Source organism: Hypomesus transpacificus, unplaced genomic scaffold (assembly GCF_021917145.1).
Source record: "Hypomesus transpacificus isolate Combined female unplaced genomic scaffold, fHypTra1 scaffold_303, whole genome shotgun sequence".
Classification (NCBI taxonomy): domain Eukaryota; kingdom Metazoa; phylum Chordata; class Actinopteri; order Osmeriformes; family Osmeridae; genus Hypomesus; species Hypomesus transpacificus.
In genome coordinates this window covers 570-14018 of record NW_025813830.1, presented here as the reverse complement: position 1 = coordinate 14018, position 13449 = coordinate 570, and the positions used below count along the sequence as shown (strand labels likewise).

The window sequence follows — 13449 nt, the reverse complement described above, 5'->3', positions numbered from 1 at the left end:
ACCCTTTCTAACCTAACCCTTTCTAACCTAACCCTTTCTAACCCTTTCAAGCCCTAACCCAAACGCCCCTCCCTCCCTCCCTCCCTCCCTCCCTCCCTCGTTTTTCCCTTTGACACGCTTAGAAAGAGTGCACCCTTCCCGGAGGCGCTGCAATACCGGGGCGATGCGCAGAGCGGACGGAGCGAGCCCCTGTTCCGACTCCCTGTTGCAAAAATCCGTTTAATATGTTGTCCTCGCATGGAGGACGTATCAGATATTAAACTGATAAGAACAGATACTACACTTGATCAGAGCCAAAAGGCCGAGAAGCGATGACCGCACTATTGGACGCCCCGCGCGCCCGGGCCCTCCGTGCGCCAGCCGGGCCGCTCGGTCACCTCTCTGCACTCACTCACTCACTCACTCACTCACTCACTCACTCACTCACTCACTCCCCTTTGAAGTCACTCACCTCACCTCCGTTTTTTTTTTTTTTTTTTTTATCTAAAAGGGCGGGAAAACGCCACCGGCCGACAGGCCTCCGCGCGCCAAAACCCTTTTTTTTTTTTTTCTTTTTTACCCTAACCTTTTTTACCCTAACCCTTTCTAACCCTAACCTAACCCTTTCTAACCTAACCCTTTCTAACCTAACCCTTTCTAACCCTAACCCTTTCTAACCTAACCCTTTCTAACCTAACCTAACCCTTTCTAACCTAACCTAACCCTTTCTAACCTAACCCTTTCTAACCTAACCCTTTCTAACCTAACCCTTTCTAACCTAACCCTTTCTAACCCTTTCAAGCCCTAACCCAAACGCCCCTCCCTCCCTCCCTCCCTCCCTCCCTCGTTTTTCCCTTTGACACGCTTAGAAAGAGTGCACCCTTCCCGGAGGCGCTGCAATACCGGGGCGATGCGCGGAGCGGACGGAGCGAGCCCCTGTTCCGACTCCCTGTTGCAAAAATCCGTTTAATATGTTGTCCTCGCATGGAGGACGTATCAGATATTAAACTGATAAGAACAGATACTACACTTGATCAGAGCCAAAAGGCCGAGAAGCGATGACCGCACTATTGGACGCCCCGCGCGCCCGGGCCCTCCGTGCGCCAGCCGGGCCGCTCGGTCACCTCTCTGCACTCACTCACTCACTCACTCACTCACTCACTCACTCACTCACTCCCCTTTGAAGTCACTCACCTCACCTCCGTTTTTTTTTTTTTTTTTTTTTTATCTAAAAGGGCGGGAAAACGCCACCGGCCGACAGGCCTCCGCGCGCCAAAACCCTTTTTTTTTTTTTTCTTTTTTACCCTAACCTTTTTTACCCTAACCCTTTCTAACCCTAACCTAACCCTTTCTAACCTAACCCTTTCTAACCTAACCCTTTCTAACCCTAACCCTTTCTAACCTAACCCTTTCTAACCTAACCTAACCCTTTCTAACCTAACCTAACCCTTTCTAACCTAACCCTTTCTAACCTAACCCTTTCTAACCTAACCCTTTCTAACCCTTTCAAGCCCTAACCCAAACGCCCCTCCCTCCCTCCCTCCCTCCCTCCCTCGTTTTTCCCTTTGACACGCTTAGAAAGAGTGCACCCTTCCCGGAGGCGCTGCAATACCGGGGCGATGCGCGGAGCGGACGGAGCGAGCCCCTGTTCCGACTCCCTGTTGCAAAAATCCGTTTAATATGTTGTCCTCGCATGGAGGACGTATCAGATATTAAACTGATAAGAACAGATACTACACTTGATCAGAGCCAAAAGGCCGAGAAGCGATGACCGCACTATTGGACGCCCCGCGCGCCCGGGCCCTCCGTGCGCCAGCCGGGCCGCTCGGTCACCTCTCTGCACTCACTCACTCACTCACTCACTCACTCACTCACTCACTCACTCACTCACTCCCCTTTGAAGTCACTCACCTCACCTCCGTTTTTTTTTTTTTTTTTTTTATCTAAAAGGGCGGGAAAACGCCACCGGCCGACAGGCCTCCGCGCGCCAAAACCCTTTTTTTTTTTTTTCTTTTTTACCCTAACCTTTTTTACCCTAACCCTTTCTAACCCTAACCTAACCCTTTCTAACCTAACCCTTTCTAACCTAACCCTTTCTAACCCTAACCCTTTCTAACCTAACCCTTTCTAACCTAACCTAACCCTTTCTAACCTAACCTAACCCTTTCTAACCTAACCCTTTCTAACCTAACCCTTTCTAACCTAACCCTTTCTAACCTAACCCTTTCTAACCTAACCCTTTCTAACCCTTTCAAGCCCTAACCCAAACGCCCCTCCCTCCCTCCCTCCCTCCCTCCCTCGTTTTTCCCTTTGACACGCTTAGAAAGAGTGCACCCTTCCCGGAGGCGCTGCAATACCGGGGCGATGCGCAGAGCGGACGGAGCGAGCCCCTGTTCCGACTCCCTGTTGCAAAAATCCGTTTAATATGTTGTCCTCGCATGGAGGACGTATCAGATATTAAACTGATAAGAACAGATACTACACTTGATCAGAGCCAAAAGGCCGAGAAGCGATGACCGCACTATTGGACGCCCCGCGCGCCCGGGCCCTCCGTGCGCCAGCCGGGCCGCTCGGTCACCTCTCTGCACTCACTCACTCACTCACTCACTCACTCACTCACTCCCCTTTGAAGTCACTCACCTCACCTCCGTTTTTTTTTTTTTTTTTTTTTTTTTTTTTTTTTTTTTTTTTTTTATCTAAAAGGGCGGGAAAACGCCACCGGCCGACAGGCCTCCGCGCGCCAAAACCCTTTTTTTTTTTTTTCTTTTTTACCCTAACCTTTTTTACCCTAACCCTTTCTAACCCTAACCTAACCCTTTCTAACCCTAACCTAACCCTTTCTAACCTAACCCTTTCTAACCTAACCCTTTCTAACCTAACCCTTTCTAACCTAACCTAACCCTTTCTAACCTAACCTAACCCTTTCTAACCTAACCCTTTCTAACCTAACCCTTTCTAACCTAACCCTTTCTAACCTAACCCTTTCTAACCCTTTCAAGCCCTAACCCAAACGCCCCTCCCTCCCTCCCTCCCTCCCTCCCTCGTTTTTCCCTTTGACACGCTTAGAAAGAGTGCACCCTTCCCGGAGGCGCTGCAATACCGGGGCGATGCGCGGAGCGGACGGAGCGAGCCCCTGTTCCGACTCCCTGTTGCAAAAATCCGTTTAATATGTTGTCCTCGCATGGAGGACGTATCAGATATTAAACTGATAAGAACAGATACTACACTTGATCAGAGCCAAAAGGCCGAGAAGCGATGACCGCACTATTGGACGCCCCGCGCGCCCGGGCCCTCCGTGCGCCAGCCGGGCCGCTCGGTCACCTCTCTGCACTCACTCACTCACTCACTCACTCACTCACTCACTCACTCACTCACTCACTCACTCCCCTTTGAAGTCACTCACCTCACCTCCGTTTTTTTTTTTTTTTTTTTTATCTAAAAGGGCGGGAAAACGCCACCGGCCGACAGGCCTCCGCGCGCCAAAACCCTTTTTTTTTTTTTTCTTTTTTACCCTAACCTTTTTTACCCTAACCCTTTCTAACCCTAACCTAACCCTTTCTAACCTAACCCTTTCTAACCTAACCCTTTCTAACCCTAACCCTTTCTAACCTAACCCTTTCTAACCTAACCTAACCCTTTCTAACCTAACCTAACCCTTTCTAACCTAACCCTTTCTAACCTAACCCTTTCTAACCTAACCCTTTCTAACCTAACCCTTTCTAACCCTTTCAAGCCCTAACCCAAACGCCCCTCCCTCCCTCCCTCCCTCCCTCCCTCGTTTTTCCCTTTGACACGCTTAGAAAGAGTGCACCCTTCCCGGAGGCGCTGCAATACCGGGGCGATGCGCGGAGCGGACGGAGCGAGCCCCTGTTCCGACTCCCTGTTGCAAAAATCCGTTTAATATGTTGTCCTCGCATGGAGGACGTATCAGATATTAAACTGATAAGAACAGATACTACACTTGATCAGAGCCAAAAGGCCGAGAAGCGATGACCGCACTATTGGACGCCCCGCGCGCCCGGGCCCTCCGTGCGCCAGCCGGGCCGCTCGGTCACCTCTCTGCACTCACTCACTCACTCACTCACTCACTCACTCACTCACTCACTCCCCTTTGAAGTCACTCACCTCACCTCCGTTTTTTTTTTTTTTTTTTTTTTTATCTAAAAGGGCGGGAAAACGCCACCGGCCGACAGGCCTCCGCGCGCCAAAACCCTTTTTTTTTTTTTTCTTTTTTACCCTAACCTTTTTTACCCTAACCCTTTCTAACCCTAACCTAACCCTTTCTAACCTAACCCTTTCTAACCTAACCCTTTCTAACCCTAACCCTTTCTAACCTAACCCTTTCTAACCTAACCTAACCCTTTCTAACCTAACCTAACCCTTTCTAACCTAACCCTTTCTAACCTAACCCTTTCTAACCTAACCCTTTCTAACCCTTTCAAGCCCTAACCCAAACGCCCCTCCCTCCCTCCCTCCCTCCCTCCCTCGTTTTTCCCTTTGACACGCTTAGAAAGAGTGCACCCTTCCCGGAGGCGCTGCAATACCGGGGCGATGCGCGGAGCGGACGGAGCGAGCCCCTGTTCCGACTCCCTGTTGCAAAAATCCGTTTAATATGTTGTCCTCGCATGGAGGACGTATCAGATATTAAACTGATAAGAACAGATACTACACTTGATCAGAGCCAAAAGGCCGAGAAGCGATGACCGCACTATTGGACGCCCCGCGCGCCCGGGCCCTCCGTGCGCCAGCCGGGCCGCTCGGTCACCTCTCTGCACTCACTCACTCACTCACTCACTCACTCACTCACTCACTCACTCACTCACTCCCCTTTGAAGTCACTCACCTCACCTCCGTTTTTTTTTTTTTTTTTTTTTTTTATCTAAAAGGGCGGGGAAAACGCCACCGGCCGACAGGCCTCCGCGCGCCAAAACCCTTTTTTTTTTTTTTCTTTTTTACCCTAACCTTTTTTACCCTAACCCTTTCTAACCCTAACCTAACCCTTTCTAACCTAACCCTTTCTAACCTAACCCTTTCTAACCCTAACCCTTTCTAACCTAACCCTTTCTAACCTAACCTAACCCTTTCTAACCTAACCTAACCCTTTCTAACCTAACCCTTTCTAACCTAACCCTTTCTAACCTAACCCTTTCTAACCTAACCCTTTCTAACCCTTTCAAGCCCTAACCCAAACGCCCCTCCCTCCCTCCCTCCCTCCCTCCCTCCGTCCCTCGTTTTCCCCTTTGACACGCTTAGAAAGAGTGCACCCTTCCCGGAGGCGCTGCAATACCGGGGCGATGCGCGGAGCGGACGGAGCGAGCCCCTGTTCCGACTCCCTGTTGCAAAAATCCGTTTAATATGTTGTCCTCGCATGGAGGACGTATCAGATATTAAACTGATAAGAACAGATACTACACTTGATCAGAGCCAAAAGGCCGAGAAGCGATGACCGCACTATTGGACGCCCCGCGCGCCCGGGCCCTCCGTGCGCCAGCCGGGCCGCTCGGTCACCTCTCTGCACTCACTCACTCACTCACTCACTCACTCACTCACTCACTCACTCCCCTTTGAAGTCACTCACCTCACCTCCGTTTTTTTTTTTTTTTTTTTTATCTAAAAGGGCGGGAAAACGCCACCGGCCGACAGGCCTCCGCGCGCCAAAACCCTTTTTTTTTTTTTTCTTTTTTACCCTAACCTTTTTTACCCTAACCCTTTCTAACCCTAACCTAACCCTTTCTAACCCTAACCTAACCCTTTCTAACCTAACCCTTTCTAACCTAACCCTTTCTAACCTAACCCTTTCTAACCTAACCCTTTCTAACCTAACCTAACCCTTTCTAACCTAACCCTTTCTAACCTAACCCTTTCTAACCTAACCCTTTCTAACCTAACCCTTTCTAACCTAACCCTTTCTAACCCTTTCAAGCCCTAACCCAAACGCCCCTCCCTCCCTCCCTCCCTCCCTCCCTCGTTTTTCCCTTTGACACGCTTAGAAAGAGTGCACCCTTCCCGGAGGCGCTGCAATACCGGGGCGATGCGCGGAGCGGACGGAGCGAGCCCCTGTTCCGACTCCCTGTTGCAAAAATCCGTTTAATATGTTGTCCTCGCATGGAGGACGTATCAGATATTAAACTGATAAGAACAGATTTTTTTTTTTTTTTTTTTTTTTTCCTCAAAAAAAAAGAAAAAAGAAGCATTAATCAATTCTAAAACATTTCTTAAAAGACATTTCTTAAAAAGACACATCCAACAAGACAAGTTGCGACATTACAGGATCCCCACAAGGGGGTACAGGACAAAATACATTTCAATTACCCCCCTAGGGGGGTTACAAGCGGGAGTCCAAGTGTGGCGGGGGTGCAGGGCTTTCGCCGTCCCCGTCGCGCTCTCCTCCTAGTCGCCCTCGCCGGTGGAGTCAAGCGACTTGCGTCGCGACGGCCCCTGGGAAGGCACCATCCCTTCGCCACTACTCCCAGGATGCCCGGCTCCTGGGAAGGCACCATCCCTTCGCCACTGCTCCCAGGATGCCCTTTGGCGAGGGTTTTCGATCCCCGAGAGGATCCCAATTCCTCGGGTCGTCCGGCACTCTGTCCGTCCGACCGTCTAGCCCTCCGACGGCCTGGCCCGTCTCTGGGTTGCCAGCAACGTTGGGAGCCGAAGCTCCCAACGCTCTGAAAATGGGGACAAGTCCCCGCCTGGCGTTGGAGCCGAAGCCCCCAGGCAGGCGATCGCTCCGACCCGCCCCCGTCACCGGATCCCTATCAGGCGATCCGGTATCGACAGGGGTGGGTCAATACCTGTCCAATCAAGGACAGGTACTCACTAGATCTGAGCCAAAAGGCCGAGAAGCGATGACCGCACTATTGGACGCCCCGCGCGCCCGGGCCCTCCGTGCGCCAGCCGGGCCGCTCGGTCACCTCTCTACACGGCATGTAACTTCTGGCTAAAGGGTTTTCTTGATGTTTTCACTGCTCTAACGTGTTTATGTGGGTGTAACTACATGTAATAGCTGTTTTGTGAAGATGTTTAGCCATCAGATCCCGTTTCTGAGACTTTGTTTTTTTTATTGCCTTAAAGTGCTTTTCAGCTCCTGAATAGCGTTTTCCATGCATTTACAATGTATGGCATGTAACTTCTGGCTGAAAGGTTTTCTTGATGTTTTCACAGCTTTAACGTTTTTATGTGGGTGTAACTACATGGAAAATGTGTTTTGTGAAGGTGTTTAGCCATCAGATCCGGTTTTTGAGACTTTGGTTTTTTTATTGCCTTAAAGTGCTTTTCAGCTCCTGAATAGCGTTTTCCATAAATTTACAATGTTTGGCATGTAACTTCTGGCTAAAGGGTTTTCTTGATGTTTTCACTGCTCTAACGTGTTCATGTGGGTGTAACTACATGTAATAGCTGTTTTGTGAAGATGTTTAGCCATCAGATCCCGTTTCTGAGACTTTGTTTTTTTTATTGCCTTAAAGTGCTTTTCAGCTCCTGAATAGCGTTTTCCATGCATTTACAATGTATGGCATGTAACTTCTGGCTGAAAGGTTTTCTTGATGTTTTCACAGCTTTAACGTTTTTATGTGGGTGTAACTACATGGAAAATGTGTTTTGTGAAGGTGTTTAGCCATCAGATCCGGTTTTTGAGACTTTGGTTTTTTTATTGCCTTAAAGTGCTTTTCAGCTCCTGAAAAGCGTTTTCCATAAATTTACAATGTTTGGCATGTAACTTCTGGCTAAAGGGTTTTCTTGATGTTTTCACTGCTCTAACGTGTTCATGTGGGTGTAACTACATGTAATAGCTGTTTTGTGAAGATGTTTAGCCATCAGATCCCGTTTCTGAGACTTTGTTTTTTTTATTGCCTTAAAGTGCTTTTCAGCTCCTGAATAGCGTTTTCCATGCATTTACAATGTATGGCATGTAACTTCTGGCTGAAAGGTTTTCTTGATGTTTTCACAGCTTTAACGTTTTTATGTGGGTGTAACTACATGGAAAATGTGTTTTGTGAAGGTGTTTAGCCATCAGATCCGGTTTTTGAGACTTTGGTTTTTTTATTGCCTTAAAGTGCTTTTCAGCTCCTGAATAGCGTTTTCCATGCATTTACAATGTATGGCATGTAACTTCTGGCTGAAAGGTTTTCTTGATGTTTTCACAGCTTTAACGTTTTTATGTGGGTGTAACTTCATGGAAAATGTGTTTTGTGAAGGTGTTTAGCCATCAGATCCGGTTTTTGAGACTTTGGTTTTTTTATTGCCTTAAAGTGCTTTTCAGCTCCTGAATAGCGTTTTCCATAAATTTACAATGTTTGGCATGTAACTTCTGGCTAAAGGGTTTTCTTGATGTTTTCACTGCTCTAACGTGTTCATGTGGGTGTAACTACATGTAATAGCTGTTTTGTGAAGATGTTTAGCCATCAGATCCCGTTTCTGAGACTTTGTTTTTTTTATTGCCTTAAAGTGCTTTTCAGCTCCTGAATAGCGTTTTCCATGCATTTACAATGTATGGCATATAACTTCTGGCTGAAGGGTTTTCTTGATGTTTTCACTGCTTTAACGTGTTTTTTAAGTCAGTGTAACTACATGGAAAAGGTGTTTTGTGAAGATGTTTAGCCATCAGATCCGGTTTTTGAGACTTTGGTTTTTTTATTGCCTTAAAGTGCTTTTCAGCTCCTGAATAGCGTTTTCCATGCATTTACAATGTATGGCATGTAACTTTTGGCTGAAAGGTTTTCTTGATGTTTTCACTGCTTTAACGTGTTTATGTGGGTGTAACTACATGGAAAATGTGTTTTGTGAAGATGTTTAGCCATCAGATCCGGTTTTTGAGACTTTCGTGTTTTTATTACCTTAAAGTGCTTTTCAGCTCCTGAATAGCGTTTTCCATGCATTTACAATGTATGGCATGTAACTTCTGGCTGAAAGGTTTTCTTGATGTTTTCACTGCTTTAACGTGTTTATGTGGGTGTAACTACATGGAAAATGTGTTTTGTGAAGATGTTTAGCCATCAGATCCCGTTTTTGAGACTTTGTTTTTTTTATTGCTTTAAAGTGCTTTTCAGCTCCTGAATAGCGTTTTCCATGCATTTACAATGTATGGCCTGTAACTACTGGCTGAAGGGTTTTCTTGATGTTTTCACTGCTCTAACGTGTTTGTGGGTGTAACTACATGTAAAAGGTGTTTTGTGAAGATGTTTAGCCATCAGATCCGGTTTTTGAGACTTTGGTTTTTTTATTGCCTTAAATTGCTTTTCAGCTCCTGAATAGCGTTTTCCATAAATTTACAATGTTTGGCATGTAACTTCTGGCTAAAGGGTTTTCTTGATGTTTTCACTGCTCTAACGTGTTTATGTGGGTGTAACTACATGGAAAAGGTGTTTTGTAAAGATGTTTAGCCATCAGATCCCGTTTTTGAGAATTTGTTTTTTTTATTGCCTTAAAGTGCTTTTCAGCTCCTGAATAGCGTTTTCCATGCATTTACAATGTTTGGCATGTCACTTCTGGCTGAAGGGTTTTCTTGATGTTTTCACTGCTCTAACGTGTTTATGTGGGTGTAACTACATGTAATAGGTGTTTTGTGAAGATGTTTAGCCATCAGATCCGGTTTTTGAGACTTTGGTGTTTTTATTACCTTAAAGTGCTTTTCAGCTCCTGAATAGCGTTTTCCATGCATTTACAATGTATGGCCTGTAACTTCTGGCTGAAGGGTTTTCTTGATGTTTTCACTGCTCTAACGTGTTTATGTGGGTGTAACTACATGGAAAATGTGTTTTGTGAAGATGTTTAGCCATCAGATCCGATTTTTGAGACTTTGTTTTTTTTATTGCCTTAAAGTGCTTTTCAGCTCCTGAATAGCGTTTTCCATGCATTTACAATGTTTGGCATGTCACTTCTGGCTGAAGGGTTTTCTTGATGTTTTCACTGCTCTAACGTGTTTATGTGGGTGTAACTACATGGAAAAGGTGTTTTGTAAAGATGTTTAGCCATCAGATCCCGTTTTTGAGAATTTGTTTTTTTTATTGCCTGAAAGTGCTTTTCAGCTCCTGAATAGCGTTTTCCATGCATTTACAATGTTTGGCATGTCACTTCTGGCTGAAGGGTTTTCTTGATGTTTTCACTGCTCTAACGTGTTTATGTGGGTGTAACTACATGTAATAGGTGTTTTGTGAAGATGTTTAGCCATCAGATCTGGTTTTTGAGACTTTGGTGTTTTTATTACCTTAAAGTGCTTTTCAGCTCCTGAATAGCGTTTTCCATGCATTTACAATGTATGGCCTGTAACTTCTGGCTGAAAGGTTTTCTTGATGTTTTCACTGCTCTAACGTGTTTATGTGGGTGTAACTACATGTAAAAGGTGTTTTGTGAAGATGTTTAGCCATCAGATCCCATTTTTGAGACTTTGGTTTTTTTATTGCCTTAAATTGCTTTTCAGCTCCTGAATAGCGTTTTCCATAAATTTACAATGTTTGGCATGTAACTTCTGGCTAAAGGGTTTTCTTGATGTTTTCACTGCTCTAACGTGTTTATGTGGGTGTAACTACATGTAATAGCTGTTTTGTGAAGATGTTTAGCCATCAGATCCCGTTTCTGAGACTTTGTTTTTTTTATTGCCTTAAAGTGCTTTTCAGCTCCTGAATAGCGTTTTCCATGCATTTACAATGTATGGCATGTAACTTCTGGCTTAAAGGTTTTCTTGATGTTTTCACAGCTTTAACGTTTTTATGTGGGTGTAACTACATGGAAAATGTGTTTTGTGAAGGTGTTTAGCCATTAGATCCGGTTTTTGAGACTTTGGTTTTTTTATTGCCTTAAAGTGCTTTTCAGCTCCTGAATAGCGTTTTCCATAAATTTACAATGTTTGGCATGTAACTTCTGGCTAAAGGGTTTTCTTGATGTTTTCACTGCTCTAACGTGTTCATGTGGGTGTAACTACATGTAATAGCTGTTTTGTGAAGATGTTTAGCCATCAGATCCCGTTTCTGAGACTTTGTTTTTTTTATTGCCTTAAAGTGCTTTTCAGCTCCTGAATAGCGTTTTCCATGCATTTACAATGTATGGCATATAACTTCTGGCTGATGGGTTTTCTTGATGTTTTCACTGCTTTAACGTGTTTTTTAAGTCAGTGTAACTACATGGAAAAGGTGTTTTGTGAAGATGTTTAGCCATCAGATCCGGTTTTTGAGACTTTGGTTTTTTTATTGCCTTAAAGTGCTTTTCAGCTCCTGAATAGCGTTTTCCATGCATTTACAATTTATGGCATGTAACTTCTGGCTGAAAGGTTTTCTTGATGTTTTCACTGCTTTAACGTGTTTATGTGGGTGTAACTACATGGAAAATGTGTTTTGTGAAGATGTTTAGCCATCAGATCCCGTTTCTGAGACTTTGTTTTTTTCATTGCCTTAAAGTGCTTTTCAGCTCCTGAATAGCGTTTTCCATGCATTTACAATGTATGGCATGTAACTTCTGGCTGAAAGGTTTTCTTGATGTTTTCACTGCTCTAACGTGTTTGTGGGTGTAACTACATGTAAAAGGTGTTTTGTGAAGATGTTTAGCCATCAGATCCGGTTTTTGAGACTTTGGTTTTTTTATTGCCTTAAATTGCTTTTCAGCTCCTGAATAGCGTTTTCCATAAATTTACAATGTTTGGCATGTAACTTCTGGCTAAAGGGTTTTCTTGATGTTTTCACTGCTCTAACGTGTTTATGTGGGTGTAACTACATGGAAAAGGTGTTTTGTAAAGATGTTTAGCCATCAGATCCCGTTTTTGAGAATTTGTTTTTTTTATTGCCTTAAAGTGCTTTTCAGCTCCTGAATAGCGTTTTCCATGCATTTACAATGTTTGGCATGTCACTTCTGGCTGAAGGGTTTTCTTGATGTTTTCACTGCTCTAACGTGTTTATGTAGGTGTAACTACATGTAATAGGTGTTTTGTGAAGATGTTTAGCCATCAGATCCGGTTTTTGAGACTTTGGTGTTTTTATTACCTTAAAGTGCTTTTCAGCTCCTGAATAGCGTTTTCCATGCATTTACAATGTATGGCCTGTAACTTCTGGTTGAAGGGTTTTCTTGATGTTTTCACTGCTCTAACGTGTTTATGTGGGTGTAACTACATGGAAAATGTGTTTTCTGAAGATGTTTAGCCATCAGATCCGATTTTTGAGACTTTGTTTTTTTTATTGCCTTAAAGTGCTTTTCAGCTCCTGAATAGCGTTTTCCATGCATTTACAATGTTTGGCATGTCACTTCTGGCTGAAGGGTTTTCTTGATGTTTTCAGTGCTCTAACGTGTTTATGTGGGTGTAACTACATGTAATAGCTGTTTTGTGAAGATGTTTAGCCATCCGATCCCATTTTTGAGACTTTGGTTTTTTTATTGCCTTAAATTGCTTTGCAGCTCCTGAATAACCTTTTTCCATAAATTTACAATGTTTGGCATGTAACTTCTGGCTAAAGGGTTTTCTTGATGTTTTCACTGCTCTAACGTGTTTATGTGGGTGTAACTACATGGAAAAGGTGTTTTGTAAAGATGTTTAGCCATCAGATCCCGTTTTTGAGAATTTGTTTTTTTTATTGCCTTAAAGTGCTTTTCAGCTCCTGAATAGCGTTTTCCATGCATTTACAATGTTTGGCATGTCACTTCTGGCTGAAGGGTTTTCTTGATGTTTTCACTGCTCTAACGTGTTTATGTGGGTGTAACTACATGTAATAGGTGTTTTGTGAAGATGTTTAGCCATCAGATCCGGTTTTTGAGACTTTGGTGTTTTTATTACCTTAAAGTGCTTTTCAGCTCCTGAATAGCGTTTTCCATGCATTTACAATGTATGGCCTGTAACTTCTGGCTGAAGGGTTTTCTTGATGTTTTCACTGCTCTAACGTGTTTATGTGGGTGTAACTACATGGAAAATGTGTTTTGTGAAGATGTTTAGCCATCAGATCCGATTTTTGAGACTTTGTTTTTTTTATTGCCTTAAAGTGCTTTTCAGCTCCTGAATAGCGTTTTCCATGCATTTACAATGTTTGGCATGTCACTTCTGGCTGAAGGGTTTTCTTGATGTTTTCACTGCTCTAACGTGTTTATGTGGGTGTAACTACATGGAAAAGGTGTTTTGTAAAGATGTTTAGCCATCAGATCCCGTTTTTGAGAATTTGTTTTTTTTATTGCCTGAAAGTGCTTTTCAGCTCCTGAATAGCGTTTTCCATGCATTTACAATGTTTGGCATGTCACTTCTGGCTGAAGGGTTTTCTTGATGTTTTCACTGCTCTAACGTGTTTATGTGGGTGTAACTACATGTAATAGGTGTTTTGTGAAGATGTTTAGCCATCAGATCTGGTTTTTGAGACTTTGGTGTTTTTATTACCTTAAAGTGCTTTTCAGCTCCTGAATAGCGTTTTCCATGCATTTACAATGTATGGCCTGTAACTTCTGGCTGAAAGGTTTTCTTGATGTTTTCACTGCTCTAACGTGTTTATGTGGGTGTAACTACAT

The 13449-nt window shown here is 44.2% G+C and overlaps 9 non-coding genes across 9 annotated transcripts; all 9 read right to left on the bottom strand.

Moving 5' to 3' along the window:
• Positions 1-122: 122 nt before the first annotated feature.
• LOC124463769 lies at positions 123-313 on the bottom strand. The gene has a single exon (XR_006955646.1). It is a non-coding gene; the product is annotated as a U2 spliceosomal RNA (small nuclear RNA).
• Positions 314-848: 535 nt separating this feature from the next.
• Positions 849-1039, bottom strand: LOC124463763. Its single transcript, XR_006955640.1, has one exon. It is a non-coding gene; the product is annotated as a U2 spliceosomal RNA (small nuclear RNA).
• Positions 1040-1557: 518 nt separating this feature from the next.
• Positions 1558-1748, bottom strand: LOC124463789. Its single transcript, XR_006955654.1, has one exon. It is a non-coding gene; the product is annotated as a U2 spliceosomal RNA (small nuclear RNA).
• Positions 1749-2302: 554 nt separating this feature from the next.
• Positions 2303-2493, bottom strand: LOC124463768. Its single transcript, XR_006955645.1, has one exon. It is a non-coding gene; the product is annotated as a U2 spliceosomal RNA (small nuclear RNA).
• Positions 2494-3045: 552 nt separating this feature from the next.
• Positions 3046-3236, bottom strand: LOC124463788. The gene has a single exon (XR_006955653.1). It is a non-coding gene; the product is annotated as a U2 spliceosomal RNA (small nuclear RNA).
• Positions 3237-3779: 543 nt separating this feature from the next.
• Positions 3780-3970, bottom strand: LOC124463784. The gene has a single exon (XR_006955652.1). It is a non-coding gene; the product is annotated as a U2 spliceosomal RNA (small nuclear RNA).
• A 519-nt stretch (positions 3971-4489) lies between these two features.
• Positions 4490-4680, bottom strand: LOC124463773. Its single transcript, XR_006955650.1, has one exon. It is a non-coding gene; the product is annotated as a U2 spliceosomal RNA (small nuclear RNA).
• Positions 4681-5232: 552 nt separating this feature from the next.
• LOC124463762 lies at positions 5233-5423 on the bottom strand. Its single transcript, XR_006955639.1, has one exon. It is a non-coding gene; the product is annotated as a U2 spliceosomal RNA (small nuclear RNA).
• A 546-nt stretch (positions 5424-5969) lies between these two features.
• On the bottom strand, positions 5970-6169 carry LOC124463774. Its single transcript, XR_006955651.1, has one exon. It is a non-coding gene; the product is annotated as a U2 spliceosomal RNA (small nuclear RNA).
• Positions 6170-13449: the final 7280 nt, after the last annotated feature.